Below are 17136 nucleotides of genomic sequence, written 5' to 3' on the forward strand. Positions count from 1 at the left end.
GGATATTGTACACAATTATAGTATAAATACAAGTATACAAATATAGCATAAACGCAACCATGCTTACCTCAATACCTTTCACCTTTTATAGTTTTTAGTAATGTTCTCAATCTCTCTCGATAACAGTATTTCCTTGGCCCTTTCACAAGGTTCATCTTTTTCATGGCACGAAGGCCGCATTTGGTTTTCCACATTTTCATCTCCTTTATTTTCCAAGGATCACCAATCAATATAAATGTATCAAACAGTTCGGGAATCATATATTTTCGAGTTCAATAGTAATAGAATCATCAAACACAAGGGATTCTTCCAAAAGAGGAACATGCCAACCAACAATTGAAATACACACTTAAGTTATAAGCAAACAATCACCTCAATTATCCTTGAGTTACCCCTTTTTCCAACATGACAAAAGCACAATTTCAGCATCGGAATGTGTAATAACTCGCATTACATTGAATGTATTTATAAGGCAAAGTGATATCTAGAACAGCCACTTATGGGCATAGTTCGGGTATAAGACCTTTAAGCTATTCTATTATTTTGAAGTAGTTCATAACGGTTAGGTCAAGGCTTATTTCATAATTGTTTCACATTTTCTCATTCGATTCCTTTCTATACATCTTTACAGTTTATCAACAAGTAGACACATTCAATCAAGACATTTAGTACATATAAGAGCAACTAGGAGCATTAAACAGATCGAATTCTTCTCACCCAATTAGTATACTAACCCTTATTTAAAACGTGACTCAAGGCTATACCATTTTGGTAGACAAATCACACTTAAACTTACAAAAACAATATGGAATTCACTTTGGAGAGAGAAAGTTTAGCCTACATACCTGGATTGAGCTTTCTGTAAGTCCTACTATACTCTGAGACTCTTAGCAACGTCAATCTCTTAGGAACATAACAAATCGAACCACAAAATAGAGAGGTGATCATAGTTCTAGCTCACTTGAGCATATTTTCAAACACTAAGTGTGCATTATGCTTTTAAAACTATTTTGTGAAAGATCCTACCATCCCTCATCCCATCCTTAGCTCAAAACCTCACCAAATACTTTAAGAACTCATGCTTGTAAGATAACAACTCCAATACCCACAAACTTTCTTGATAAATACCAATCTTTAGCTAAATTCGAAATTAAGGGTTAGGGTGTAGAATCTTACCTCAAGGATGAAGACCTAGTATATTTTTCCTTGTTAATCTTTCAAGATTTGATCAAGAATTGAAGAAAAATTGATGAGGGACACTTTCCCACTCTAGGTCACTCTCTCACTCTAAAAACATCTGATTTTAGCTAAAGAAATGATCCATTGCATTTATTTGGCAAAATGAGGTTGTTTTATAACAAAAGCCCGATTTTTTTGCACAGCCGCGCCGCGTGGGGCGCCACGGTTGTGAAAAATGTGCTTAGAAAACATTTTTGAATGCTCTCTGTACCTTCACACAGGTGCGCCACATGGGGAGCCGCGGTAGTGTAAAATTCTGCGCTACTTTTGGTAATTTGGTCATAACTTCTAGTATGAGTGTTCGAATGACAAACGGTTTGAAGCATTGGAAACTAGACTCAAAGACCTTTCATTTGATAGGTTATTAATCATATAATACCTTATATATATTTAGATATGTTCGTTCAAATATATTTATTTAGATATACTCGTTCAAAGTCTAGACTAGTGCAAGTACCTTTGGAATCTTAGCCTATTATGAAATTTTCCCATTTGGCTTACACTTAGGCCTCTCCTTAGACCCCACCTCACTTATTATATGACTCATACACTTTTTTACCAAATACAATTCACTTACATCATATCTATAGCACATAACATATTATAATTAGTCTACCTGACACCCCGAAATCCTATGTTGTTTCGCAAAATTTTTCCAGGGCCTTACAGAACCGTGCCCATATAGAGCAGCCAAGATTTTAATGGCAAAAACATGTGCACTTGAACCAGGTAATCAAAGAACACTTTTCATCAAAGCATTTCACGCTTCAAAAGAAACTCGACGTTTTAGCAAAGAGGATTCCTCTATCAAAAATGTCCCGGACACTCGGAGACTGGCATCAACAATTTGGCACCTGAACAACCCCCGGGTCAAAACTCCAAACCGTAAGCTCTCAATGAGGTGACAACAAGGTCATAAAACGTCCCCAAACTGATGGTGTCACGAACACTCGGAGACTGACGTCGAAATCTCAAAAATTGCATGACCTTAGGGTTGAAATCTCCAAAATCATAAGACCTCAATAAGGCAATACCAAGTTTTCAAATAATGGCTCCCAAGTCAAGAAACCCTCGACGACTCAAGGACGGCCGTCAAGCACCATCTCCATCGACTTATCAAAACTCGAGGCCATAAAACTCGGAGCGAGCAGACTCGGTCTCGTAAGACCTATATAAGGCAACAACTATATATGTAAAACCTCAAGAAAGGCATGAATAATACTTGTACCAAGTATCTAAAACTGTAAGACCTCAAAGGCATGTAAAACTTGTAAGACCTTACTAAAGGCATAAACCCGATCTCAAAGTTTCAGCTATATATCAAAATTGTAAGCCCCCTAAAAAGGCATACCCTCGATATAGATGCTGAAACTATCTCATTCGGGACTCCAAGGCTCCGGCCGAACACAAATGACTCCGGTCACACGGCTGTAGCAGCCGAACTAATGCGACTAGGGGATGCCCGACCGTCGCTACAAAATCACAGGCCTTCAATTACTTCGAATCTACTTAGAAAAGAATAGGTTAAATAGGCTACCCTCGATACATGCAAAAGAGCTTCGACCATGTCATCTCCTAAACATCGGCTTCGAGATACTTAGCCTCCGAGCCAAACCTCCCAAGGTGCTCAATCATCGCCATATTACGACTCACAATCGAGGTTTTTAATTAAGCCGTCGAAGAGTCAGGCAAACATTATTTTAAAAAATCCTTATCGAGGTAAAAACAAAGCCCACATAAAAGGTTGCGTCAACCCAAAAGTGTAAGAGCCATTGTCACCAGCCTAATGAGCCCCGAGGCCATACACATAAAAGGTCGCTTCGACCCAAGGCGTGAGAGCCACTGTCGCCAGCCCACACAAATACAAAACTTGAGGGTTGAATAAGCTCGAGTCGTAACCTGATTCGGAGACTGAACCCAAAATAGTTAACTAAATATGCCTAAGAGCAAAACGTAAAATCCATTGCTGCCAGCCCAATGAGCCTTAGGGCCACACACACAAAAGGTTGCTCCGACCCAAAGCATAAGAGCCATTGTCGCTAGCCTGTATAAAATGTCGTTTTGACCCAAGGCATAAGAACCATAGCCGCCAGTCCACACATAAGGTCACTCCGACCTAACGCATAAACGCCTAAGGGCTAGCTCAAAATTCTAATAACTTGAGGGTCAGATGAACTTGAGTCAAGATCCGACTCAGAGACTGAGCTCAATCTAACAAAAAATAACTGAAAACAAAAGCATAAGAGCTCAAATGCCAGCTTACTCTGAAAAGGGGGAACCGACCCAGTGCGTATGAGTCACTGTCACTAGTGCTAAGATCAAAGGTCGTGCCGGCCAGATACATAGCATTTCCGAAAAACATATAGCATTTCCGAAAAACAAAAAGGAAGGAAGGAATATGAAATAAAAGGCCTTCTTATAACCTCCAGGGGAATGTTTACATGTCTTGAAAAAACCCTTACAAAGAGAGAACCAAACAGAATCCTAATCTACCACCGGACCTACATCTTCGATGTCTCCACCAAAGGTTGCACCCCGAAAACTATGAGTCCTTCAGTGGTCCCTCTTCGATGGCCTCTTCCCCTCCCAGGGCTCCGTCTTCAATTTTATCACTTCTTGAGCCACTATTCGGCGCACCTCCGAAAGCAAGCAAGGCGGAATCTCCCTTCTCTAGGGTCTCCACCCTCTCGAACACGGCAGGCAAAATGATATCTCCTGCATGTATTTCCCTAAAAGTCTACCCCCGAGATCCTAATTGAGCATGCTCCACTGCCCGAGTCAATCTCGGCTCGGCCCCCTCGGGCGCCCCTCCGGCTTGAGCGCTTGCCGCAATAGCATCTTCTCCATGCAAAGATATAAGCGTCTCGACTTCAGTTTTGATCCTGGATAATGCAACCACCAACTCAGAATGGAAGCCTCTGTACTTGTTACTATCCTCCCTCGCCTTACTAAGCTGTGTCCAACTAAGGTCACCCTCTCCTGGAGGGCATCCCTCTCGGAAGTTATCTCTCTCTTACGAAGTTTAAGTTCAGAGACCTTGGAGTCTCTGGCCCGAATCTCCTCCCTCAGGAGGGCACCTTCCTTATCAAAATGCACAAATCAGATCCAAGACGTTAAAACACTGGGATCTGGCAAAACATTCAGATAATGGCAAATAGGGACTAGATAACCTGATTAGTAAGAAGAGCCTTCTCACGCTCGAGATGGGTCACCTCGACCTGGTACCGAGTGAAAGTCTGATTGTAAAGCGCCTTGGCCTGAAGCCGCAAAAAAAGACAAGGTAGAAAGACAAAGGTCAAGGCAATCGAAGCCCGATCAACAGGTAGGGTTCGGAAAGATTACCTGCTCGCAAAGCCTGCTCATCTCACCAAAGACGAGTGAAACATCGATCTTAGGGACTCCTTCGGGAATGGTTGGAAGCCTTTCGAGCACATCTTCACCTTTGACAGGCATCTTCGCATAGAGAGATCCTTCGCACAGGGTATCTTGCACTCTTTTAGAAGGTAGGGTCGTCCCCTGAGGAGAATTAATCACGACCACAGCACTGGCAAGGTCAGTCAAGACCATCCCTTATCCATTCAGGGCCCTAGAACTAGGCCCCTCTGAACCACCTGACGAAGGCACCCCAGACCAAGGGGAACTGTGACCACCGACCAGCTCAGGGGCAGAACCTGATACCCCCTCAGTTGTCTCTTCGCCACGAAGTGGGACCAAAACAACATCAGTCTCCGGCTCGGAAGCCACCATCTCCACGGCCCTAGGATCGGCCAGGTTTATCCCTCCCTCGGGCGTTGTCGAGAAGCTATTTTCCACCTCACCCTCAACTCGAGGGTTTCCTGTCGTTTCTGGGGTTAGAGTTGCCGGGTCGGCCTTAGATTCCTCTACCTTAATCTTCTTAGATTCAGAAGGCCCGTCCAACGGATCCATTTGTCTCTTCTTCCCTTCATCGGGTACCAAATCACCCTTCCCGTTGGGTAATGCTGCCTTCATCAAGGGGACTTCCCCCAGACCAACACAAACGCAAGAGTTAAGCATAGGGAACGAGAGCGCTGCGAGTAGCGACTTACGTCAAAAAGGATGACAACAACAAAGGTGGAGGCTCACCATGATCCTTAGTTTCCCACCGGGCCTAGGATAAATCAGGCCACACTCGCTCAGCATACAGGCAAATCGGGTCCAAGTAACCAACGCAACCCGGGAGGTCCGAAACCGCACCAGGGTAAATTACTGCTGCTGCATTGGGAAGAAAAGTTAAGTGCGTAGAAGAACATATTCAATGAGAAGCGATGGAATGATAGATAATGTGTCTACTTACGTTCCATATTCCACCTTTCGGGAAATGACATCTTTTTCGCCGAGATCAGGTCAGAAGTCCTTACTCGGACAAAGTAGCTTATCCATCCTCCATTCCCAGACTCTTTAGTGCAAGCAAAGAGGGCCCTCAGTGCTCGGCATCGGAGTTTGATTAGACCCCCACGGAAGAGACGTGGGCTGTATATCCGGATCAGATGATCAAGGGTGAAGGACACCTCCCTGATCATGTTTGCGTAGTACCTGATCATGTAAACAACACGCCAGAATAAAGGATGAATCTGGCCAAGGGTCACTTGGCATCATTGGCAGAAGTTGAGAATCATAGGGTCGATCGGGGGCGAAGATGGCCCCACCGGCCCTAGAGTAAACGGATAAGTGTACACACTGAGGAAACCTGTTTTGTGTGTCGTAATATCCCCCTCCTAAGAAAGGATCTCCACAAGTATTGCGTTCCCCCCAGCAACAATCAACTTTCACTCTTCCGACGTTTGTTATCGAGCTAATATATTGAGTGATGGGCTTACTACGCCCCGGCTTGGAAGAAGGCCTCTCGACCTTGAAATCAGAAGCCATCGCGAAAGATTCTGGAATGTATTCCTCAGCACGAGGAGGCATTGTCACTTCACCTTGAGATAAAAGAGAAGAGGATGAGGCCACGTTCTCCTGGGAAACAGAGGCAGAAGTTCTTGCCATTGCTAGAAAATTTCGGGAGAGAAAGGGGAGTCGCGTTCCTAGGATAGAACAAGGGTAAAGGAAGAAGGAACCTTTTTTGGGTTTTTGTAAATGTAATGAGTTGGAAAGAACAAGGAAGGAAATATTTATAGAAGCCCCGCGTGCGCATTGAAGAAGGCCAAGGGGCAGCTAACTACCATAATCAATGCAGAGGCTTTTAAGGGCTGTGTACACCATCTTTTGGCACCTTGTGACTGCCGTCGTTACAAGAATATCGGAAGGGGCAAATGTTCAAAGTCGTTTCTTATCACTTTCACTCTAAGAAACGCGGAGACTATCTATGCACGATCAAATCAGAGGAACCAATTTCCTCATCATTATGATGCCCCGCGAACATACTTCCCAAGGCTCGACACTGGGGTCAAGTTTTTCCTTCGAGAGATGTCAAGGCTCGGCCTCGGGGAAATGTGGACCAGCGGCTATATTCTAAAAGAGGGGAGTTCCCAAGAGGTGCAGCCAGAGCCGATAAAGTCTGTCAGGCTAGACTGAGGCTAGTCTAAGCCCGCATTATGACATCAGCTAGTTGTCCCATCCCCCTTCTTTTCTTTGTAATCAATGCATTTTGTACTATGTTGGGATTCCCCTCCTATAAAAAGGGGGTCCTTATCATTTTGTAAACCCGGTTGCTTCAGTTGTTCCACACGAAATATACAAGAACATTCTATTTGCTCTCTAACAAATTCTCTTGATATTATTGCTTTCATTTATTATCTTCATATTTGTTCATCATTTATTGCTTATCATTGGCCATAAAGAGCCTCCGTTAATTTTTTTATAACTGTTAGCCATATTCCGACCCCCCTCGATAGCTCCCTGCCAAGCTCCGGAATTGACCTCGAGCTCCGGAATCGACCTCGAGGCCCCGAATCAACAAGCTTGAGGCTCCAATAATTAGCTCAGCGGTTTGATTATAGCCCTATCCTTAACCCTTATTTTGTTTCTAAGTCTCACATACATAGCCTCAACTGCTTAACAACTAGAATAAAAATAGATGACGTATTTTTAGAGTCCCATAAACAAATTTAATTGTTATTACCATTTTCACGGTAAACAATTTGTATTCTTACTATATATCATATCAAGTTAAATCATCACGTGTCATCATGTTCCATATTTAACAAAAATATAACCGATATATAAAGAATAGCTTTTTACATTTATAACACATTCAATTCAATAAACATCTTAAACCCTCGTCTAAACTACCTCAAAACGCCAAAAAAAACATGATTTGTTGTATTACAATGAGTGTTTTTCATTAGGTCTTTTCTGATGAACGTACCAAGTTTCATGTCAATCGGAGTTTGTCAACTTCATGACTACCAATCTGTGACAAAGCTCGTAGAATAACCGTTTTAGGGAGTTTCATGAATTAAAATAAATATGATCATGGTTTCCATTCTTCTTATAAACATCTTATGAGCTCAAGGCATACAGTATGTTCTTCCTGCTTCTAGGATACATAATACCTCTTCCTGCAATAAATTATCCTTTTACTAAGCACAAAAGAACCTAAGATATTATAGTTTCTCCTATTTAACGAAAATATCATGACCCAAAATCCCAACTAAGATGTGATGGCACCTAACACTGCTTGCTAGGCAAGCTAACAACAGTAATAAAGGCAATACAAAACGTAAAATAACATGATATCATAAATAAAATATAGAACTCTGAAACATATCAAGTCTAAAACCAATGACCATCTAACACCTCCCAGAAACGGGAGTCACTAAGTAGATGAGCATCTACAGAATAACTAAATAGAAATCTGGGATGAACAATACACTATTCGAAACAAATAAACATCACATGACTATCATATGGGTGACTCCAAGGCATGCGAATGAGAGTGCATCACTACCTCGGTTCTCCTCAACTATCACGCTAGTCCGTTCTCTGGGTACTAGCAGAACCAACACCAAAATCAACACAAATAGTACATAAATGTAGTATAAGTATAACCGACCCAATGTAATCCGTAAGTGTTGATCCTAACCCCAATGAAGTAGTGACGAGGCTAAGACAAGATACCTATATATAGGGGTGGCAAATGGGCGGGTTGGGCTGAATTTGGGCGGGCCAAGATGGGTTAAGTCAATAAATTGGTCATTACCCAACCCAGCCCAAAGTGTACTTGGGTTAAGATGGGCTAAACAATGGGTCATATCCTAATCCGCCCAACTTGACCCATGTTCTAGAATCATGCTCATCTTGCATAAAAAAGCCTTTTACCTTAAAATGTGTAAGTCGAAATATTTTTGGGGGTGGGTGATGCAGAAAAACGAAAAAAATAGAAAATAGAAAATTAAAAAAAATGTAATTTTTTTTTGAAATACAAAAAAAAGTAAAAAAACAATTTTCGAGGGGGGGGGGATTTTTGGGGGGGGTGTCTACAAAAAACAGAAAATTAAAAATACAAAAAAAAAGTAAAATTTTTTTTGAGGGGAGGGTTTTGCGGGGGTGGTGGGTGGGGTATGGATGGTGCAGAAAAACCATCAGTTCAGGGCTCTTCTATAAATTTAGGAGGGGGGGGGTTGGTGGTGCAGAAAAAAAAAACAGAAAACTAAAAATACAAAAAAAAAAGTAAAAAATTTCTTTTTGAGGGGAGGGGGTAGGGTGGGCGGGGGGGAGGCAGGGTGGGTGGATGGTGCAGAAAAATAAAAGAACATAAAATTAAAAATTGGGGCAACTAAATAAATTTATATATAAGTTGGGTTGAGATACCTTTTGTTTTGGGTGAGTTTCATGGGTTGTATTTGGGCTGCTTAATGGGTCAGAATGGGCTATAAAATATAATGGTTTAACTTGGGCTCAACCCAAATTGACCCATGAACTAAAATGTTTGTAACCCAACCAATTAATCTCTGGACGGGGTGGGCGGGTTTGGGCTCAAATTGCCACACCTACCTATATATAAACCCATGCAATTAAGTAACGAGCAAATAACGAGGGATCTAGAACATGATAACAAGTAAAATAGTAAGTAAGATGACAAGATAAATAACAGGAGAGAGAGAGAGAGAGATAAAGTATGAAAGCAAGAAGATATAGAATGAGAAATTAAAGAAAGAAACGCCTAAAGTAATACACAGTTTATTCTTCCACAAGGAACTCCGAACAAGCCTTTCAAAAATAACCACGAAACAACATAGCCAAATCCTCCGTCTAAATAATAAAATAAGGAACTAGAGATATCAAACAAATGGCACGATACCACTATCCATGCTTTTACTCTCATATTCACAAGTACAACATAAAGGTAAGTTTTATAGGGCGGTGATTAGACCGACCATGTTGTATGGGGCAGACTGCTGGCCAGTTAAGAACTCTCATAACCAGAAGATGAAGGTAGCTGAGATGAGGATGTTGAGGTGGATGTGCGGGCACACTAGGATATATTAGATTAGGAATGAAGATATTCGGGAGAAGGTGGGTGTGGCCTCTATGGATGACAAGATGCGGGAAGTGAGGCTCAGATGGTTCCGGCACATGCGGAGGAGAAGCCTGGATGCTCCGGTGAGGAGGTGTGAGCTGCTGGCTTTAAGGGGTATGAGAAGAGGTAGAGGACGGCCTAAGAAGTATTGAGGAGAGGTGATTAGGTAGGAGATGGCACAATTGCAGATTTTCGAGGACATGGCCCTTGATAGGAAGGTCTGGAGGTCGATCATTAGGGTTGTAGGATAGAGTGGTAGTCAAGATTCTCCTTCTCCATTCCGGGGGTGAAGCTAGTTTGAGTAGGTTGGTCCTAGACGGCTTGTGGTTAATGTAGAGTTCACACTAACCTTACTGGTTTCCATAGCTCTGGACCTTAGTTGCGGGTTATTGTTATTGCATGTCATCTATTTTATGGTTTTTAGGGTGCTGTCATTATTTCTATGGTTATGTTGACATTACTGATGAATTGTCTTTTCTTGTTTTCTTGTTTTATTTACATCTTCCTGAGCCGAGGGTCTATCGGAAACAACCTCTCTCCCCTATTGGGGTGGGGGTAAGGTCTGCGTACACACTACCTCCCTAGACCCCACTTAGTGGGACTTTACTGGGTTGTTGTTGTTGTTGTTGTTGTTGTCGCAAGTACAACATAGTAGCAAGCACGGAAATGCCCTTCGTGTATATTCACTCTTCCTCACAAGCATAGTAACACCATTCGTGTGATGATATTAATTTATAAAGAAAGGACGGAAACACCTTTCGTGCATAGTCACTCTTCCTCACAAGCATGGAAACAACCTTTGTGAAACTCATTCTTCCTCACGAATCATAAATATGTAAAGAAATACCAAGCAAGGTGGGAAGCACAAACAATATCAAGAAACGTGATTGAATATAGCTTTCCATAGGGGAAATAATCATCACTTTCCACCAATAACCAAATCAACAATTCAATATTCTTACTACCCAATGTCACAACTACCTTAACATGGCTACAAATACGAACGAAAATAGTCAAAGAGTCTTACAATCTAGATGAATCATGAAAAAAGTAATACATGAAGCAACAAGATATAAATAAGTAGCTCTACCCGCATACTCAACCCATAGCAAACACATATACACTAGTCACCTTGCATATACGTCATCCCAACATGTCTAACACATTAGCAATTAGACACAACTACATCTTAATTCCCTCAAATCAAGGTTAATAAAGACACTTACCTCTTTCCAACACAAATCAACCCTCTAAAACTGTTGTTTCTTAACACAAGCCTCCAAACCACTCGAATCTAGCCAATTAAAGTTCAAATAAGTCAAAACAAGCTTTTAGAAACTACCCTAGTATCAAAAAGGTTCAATATTTAAAATATTTGAAATGTCAATATAAAATCAACCTGGACCCACATAGTTAAAATCCAAAATTAGGATAAAATCCGTTTCCTATTCTCCCCTGAGTCCAAATATGTGATTTGGTTCAAGATCCGGCCTCATTGAGGTCTAAATCTCTAGTATACTAAATCTTAAATTTCTACAAAAATATATTATTTCTCTTTTATGAAATCTAATATTTAGGCATGATAATCAATGAAAGGTAATGACATATAATCAAATAGGTTCAAGTTACTAATCTATGAAGTTGTGAAGAAACTGCTCTCCATTCCTTTACACAACTATAGGTATCGAAATTGCGAACTATTGTTCGCAATTGTGATGTTAGCAAAAGCGAACGGCTAATTGCAAATGCGACCAAGCCTCTAAGCCTCAGGTCTCACAATTGCAATAGAGGCACCACAATTGCGGTAGTCACAAATGCGAGGAACACCTCGAAAATGTTATGTATGGAAACCTCGCTAATGCGAGCAGAGCTTTACAAATGTGAAGTTGCCCCATATCCCCCTAGCATCGCAAATCCAAGCTAGCACTCGCATATTATTGCAATTGTGATGTCTGTAGCACCAGTAACTCAAGTTTTATCAAAATATTCTGAAACCTATTCGAATGTCACATAAGCCCCTCGGGCCCCAATCCAAATATCCACACAAGTACAATAACATCATACAAGCTCGTTGTAAGCTCAAATCATCAAAATAACATCTAAAACCAAGAATCATGCATCAAAACTCTAAGATTTCAAAGTTCATAACATCAAATTCAAACGTTTCTGATTAAGCGCCAAAATAGCCTCGGGTCACCCGTGACCCCAACCAAATATGCATACAGGTGAAAACCATCATACAAACCTACAGAATCGTCAAAACACCGATCTGAGGTCGTTTATCAACAATGTTGACCATGGTCAATGCTAACCATTTTCAAGTTCAAAAATCAATTTTTCCTTAAATAATCACATTTAAACTTTCCCAAAATCAACACGGACGTAACAACCTGATCGGTTGTTTTGAGCATTTGCATTCTGTTAGGTTGTTCGAGGTCATGAGTAGCTTAACATGTTGTATTATGACTTGCGTGTATGGTCGGTCTTTGTTTTTGATTGGTTCGAGATTGATTTAGAAGAATGATTCTCAATTTGGAATCTCTAAGTTGGAAGAGTTGACCAAGTTTGGCTTTTGTGTATTTTACTTTGGATTTGAGTTTTTATTATTTTGTTAGGTCCGGATGGTTATTTTGGATTTGGGTGTATGCCCAGATTTGTATTTGGATGTTTCTAGAAGGTTTTGGCACTATTTGGCGAAAGTTGGCACTTTGATAGTTTGGAAAGTTCCTAGGTTTGACCGGGAGTTGACATTGATATTTCCGCATTAAGATTATTGTTCCAAGAGTTGGAATAAGTTCTATATGTCATTTGAAACTTGTAAGCAAAATGTGGGTTCATTCCGGGTTGGTTAGGCTTAAATGGGACGCTTGGTTTGAAGCTTGAAGTTTATGACCTTAAGAGATTGATCTTGATCGAGGATTTATGGTTTTGATATTATTATGTGTTATTTGAGGCCTCAAGTAGGTTTGTGTCATTTTTTGGGACTTGTTGGTATGTTTGGATGATATCCTGAGGGGCATGGTGGTGTTTTAGATTGATTTCAGACCATTGCAGATCATGTTGGAATTGCTAAGATTTTTTAGTCCTGGTGTGATCGCACCTGCAGAGGTATGGGCGCAGGTGTAGAGTCGCGAAAGCAGAAAAGTGGGCACAGAAGTGGAAGAAGTGTCTTGGGATCAGCGTCAGCAAATGCGAAGATTGACTGCAAAAATGGAAGCGTAGATGCGCTAGGGGGTCCACATATGCGATGTTAGCGGAAGATGACGTGTGTACAGATGCGATGGTATTTCCACATTTGCGAGCTTACAGATGCAAGGTGTTGTCCGTAGGTGTAAAATCTCGGATTGAGAGGGGTACACGCAGATACGATATTTGTACCACAAAAGCGGTTATCGCAGATGCGACTATGTGACCGCAAAAGCAGATTCACTGGTATTGATTATATTACATAATTCTATCTTCGATTTTGGTATTTGATTGATGAATCTAAAAGAGAAATTGAGGATTTTTGTCTAAACTTTCCTAAAGTGAATTATTGAGTTTTGAATCGATTCGGAGTTGGATTTGAGTGAAATTAGTATGGTTGGACTCGTATTCGAATGATTTGTCAGATTTTGTGAGTTTTGTCGGGTTTCGAGGTGTGGGCCCGGATTGACATTTTAATTGACTTTGAGTATTTGATTAAAGATTCGACCTTTGTCGCTTGGGTTTGTTTCCTATGGCATATTTGATATTTTTGAGTTGCTTTTGGCTAGTTTCGAGCCGTTCGGAGGTTGATTCATACGGGATGGCATTTCTAGAGTATTGTTTGACTTGCTCGATATTTGATTTTGCTTGTTTGAGGTAAGTAACATATCAAAACTTGGATTTGAGGGTAATTATTGTCACACCCCGACCTTGGGGAGCGCGACCGATACTCAACCGAGATACCCCAGTTGAGAAAGCTTGCACAATGTCATCTACCCAACTCACCCATGAATAAAGAGAAGATACATTTCGTTAATTAGACAGTAAGAGGTCATGTGAATAACACCAGTTTATTTCCATTAGTTACGTCATTAACAAGTCTCTAAAATATTACACTACACAATCATAGCTTGAAGTGGAACATGTGATACAATTACAGTACTTTTAGTTTAAATTTTCCAAAACAAAATAAAACCCACATTATGTCTATGGATCCTCTAACAGAAACAAAAAGGTGCTACGACAGTGCCGGCAACACGCCGGCTATACCTCAAAATGCTATGTACAAAGTACAAGAGATATAGGACCCCGGAATGAAGTGGGGCTCACCAAGTCGGCTTGGGAGAGGGTTTACTACTATTACTGCTCAATACCGCCTGCTATAGAACCATCTGCATCCATTAAAGATGCATTTCCACAGGCAAAAGGGACGTTAGTACATATGGAATAGTACTAGTGTGTATGACTAAATACTCTCTCAATAGAACGAGTGATTATACAAGTGTTTGCCCGGAAAATGGTAATTATAATTAGATTTCATTTTGTGGTTCTAAAATTATGTGATCCATTTTTATGCTAGTTGTTAAGCAGTAGATGCTAAGTGTGAGACTAAAAAATGAGATAAGAACTTGAAAGTAGTATGTTTAAGCAAACCGAGTAGTTGAGAATCGGGGCCTCGAGCCAGGTTATACGGGGCCTCGAGGTCGAGCTAGACACTAAGCTGTGGACAGCCGATGAAGGGATAACATTTTTGAGAGCTTTGATGAAGGCCTTTTATGATCAATAATGAGTAATAAATGAAGAACAATTAATGAAACACAATAAATGTAAGAAATACCTGTAAGTAGTTGAGTCAAGGGAGAATGTGTTTAAGTTAGAGAGCAGAGAATGTTCTTGTTCTTGTATTGAATGTTGTGTGATATCATGTGTGCAAAAAATAACAAGAGTCCCCTTTATATAGGAGGGGGAGTCCCAACATAGTACATATGCATTTATTACAAAGAAATATAGTTGGTACAACCACTTAGCAGTTTGGTACATACTGGTACTATTCTTGTAGGTGTTGTTAGCCTTGACCACATGCCTAGGGAACTTCCCGTTAACCTATGATAACCATCGATTTAAGATACCCCAAGGTCGAACATAAAGAACCCTCAAGGTCGAAACCTCGAACTGTGCCCTCGGGCCTTCGAGGTGAAGCTACGGAAAGACATAACCATCGTAAAATCAGGCTCTCCGATTTTACCCGTATACAAATAGTTCCCGCGTTTCTTAGAGTAAAATGATAAGAAGAGATATCGACTTTTTTCCCCTTTGATACTTCCATCACGACATAGTGACGCCCTACCAAACGATTGACATGACAAAATGAGGTGTCTAAAGGTCGCGTCCATATAGCCCTTAAAAGCCTTTGGATTAATTACAGCGGTTGGCTGTCCTTTGGTCCGCTCCAACATGCACGTTAGACCTCTATAAATACTTCTTCTTTCGCTCCTTATTTCCCACTGCACCACCAATCCCTCAAAAGAGTTCTTCTCAGTTCTCTCTTGTGCTCTCTTCTGAAGCACAATTTTCATATCTCCTCTGAAATCTTTTAAGAATGGCAAAAACTTCCACCTCTGTCCCTCAGGAAGATGTGCCCTCCTCTTCTTCACGCTCATCTAAAGGCAAAGCAATAATGCCCCCTCGCGTTGGGGAATGCATTCCACGAGCCTTTGAAACGACCTCTGATTTCAAGATTGAAAAACCTTCTTCGAAGCCGGGATGATGCGAACCTGCGTCCCAATATATTAGCTCAATAACATACGTTGAAAGGGTGAAGACTGACTGCAGCTGGGGAGACGCGGTGCTTGTGGAGATTCCTTCTTGGGGGGGGGGGAGGATATAACGACATACAAGGGCGACTTTCTTAGTGTGTATACTTATCCATTTACCCATGGCCCGGTGGAGCCATCCTCGCCTCCAATAGACCCCGTATCCTCGACTTCTGCAAAGATATTGTTTACCTTGAAAATACGTGATCTATTTTTATTCTAGTTGTTTAGGCAATATATGCTAAGTGAGGTACTTGGAAACTAGATAAGAGCTTGAGAGCAAGGTGATAATCAAACTGAATGATTAATAATCGGGGCCTCGAACTTGCTTATTCGGGGCCTCTAGGTCAAATCTGATGCTCGGCTGGGAGCTACCGAGGGTGGATTAACGATTATAATAGAATCAATGGTGGCTCTTTATGGCCAATAATAAGCATTAAATAAAGAACAATAAATATAACACAATGAATATAAGCAATAAATGCAAGTAATAAGATCAAGAGAATATGTTAAAGAGCAGAGAGAATGTTCTTGTGTATTCAGTATTGAGCAACAGATGTTTACAAAATGACAAGGATCCCCTTTATATACCAGGGGGAATCCCAACATAGTACAAATGCATTTATTGAAAAGATATGGGACTGGTACAACCATTTAATGCCTTAATCCGGGTCTGAACTAGTCCACTAGGCTTTGCCAGCTCTAGCTACGCGCCTTGGGAACTTCCCACCTTTTCCCCATAACCATCGATCTAAATTGCCCCGAGGTCAGGCATTGATAGCCCTTCGGGTGTTAATCTTGACCATAATCTCGAGCCTATAGAAACATGCTTATGAAGCGCGTAGTGATCGAAAATTGGACCCTCCGATTTTATCGTATACAGATAGTCCTCGCGTTTCTTGGAGTGAAACGATAAGAAACGACTTTGATATCTATTTTATCGACCTTATCATGATGATGTCATACTCATGATGCAAGGCTTTGTGATAACTGAGGCATCCCGTCGATTCACCTTTTCATAATCATTCAATGTAGTTTTCCATAATCGTTCGATGTACGACTAATTTATATTCTCCAAAGTGATAATATCGCCGCTGGTCCAGTTCCCGAAAATGCATTGATTGCACCTGCCGGTACGTCTTTCAAAGATATTGATTGCGCCGTCAGTTACGCTCCCACCCTTCCTATAAATGGAAGCCTTCTTGAATCAAATTTCATTCAAATATTTTTCAACATCCCTTTACCCCTTTCTTCGTTTCATCTTCATCCATTGTTATTTCCTATGTTTGAGGCCCGTGGCCTTAAGGTTACATGGCAGCGTCCTCATCAGTTGCGCCATGGCCTCTTTCCAGAGCTTTCCCTTCCCGAGCGAAATTGTACTGGTTTGTTGTTGTTGTTGTTGGCCGAAGTAACGAGAGAGAAATCTCAAATTACCCTCGCGTTAAAGGATATATGCACCACGAACTTCTACTCATCTTTCCTAATTACCCGGTGCGACACTTCGTTCCTTTTGCTTTCCGTGGCGTGAGGTGGTACTGTCACACCTCCTTTTTTACTACACCCTCGTAAAGGGGTATAAAGGATTTTTTCTAATTAAAGGATAATCGAAAAAGGATTTATTTATTAAAAGATTCA

The sequence above is a fragment of the Nicotiana sylvestris genome, chromosome 8, assembly GCF_000393655.2.
Source record: "Nicotiana sylvestris chromosome 8, ASM39365v2, whole genome shotgun sequence".
Lineage (NCBI taxonomy): Eukaryota > Viridiplantae > Streptophyta > Magnoliopsida > Solanales > Solanaceae > Nicotiana > Nicotiana sylvestris.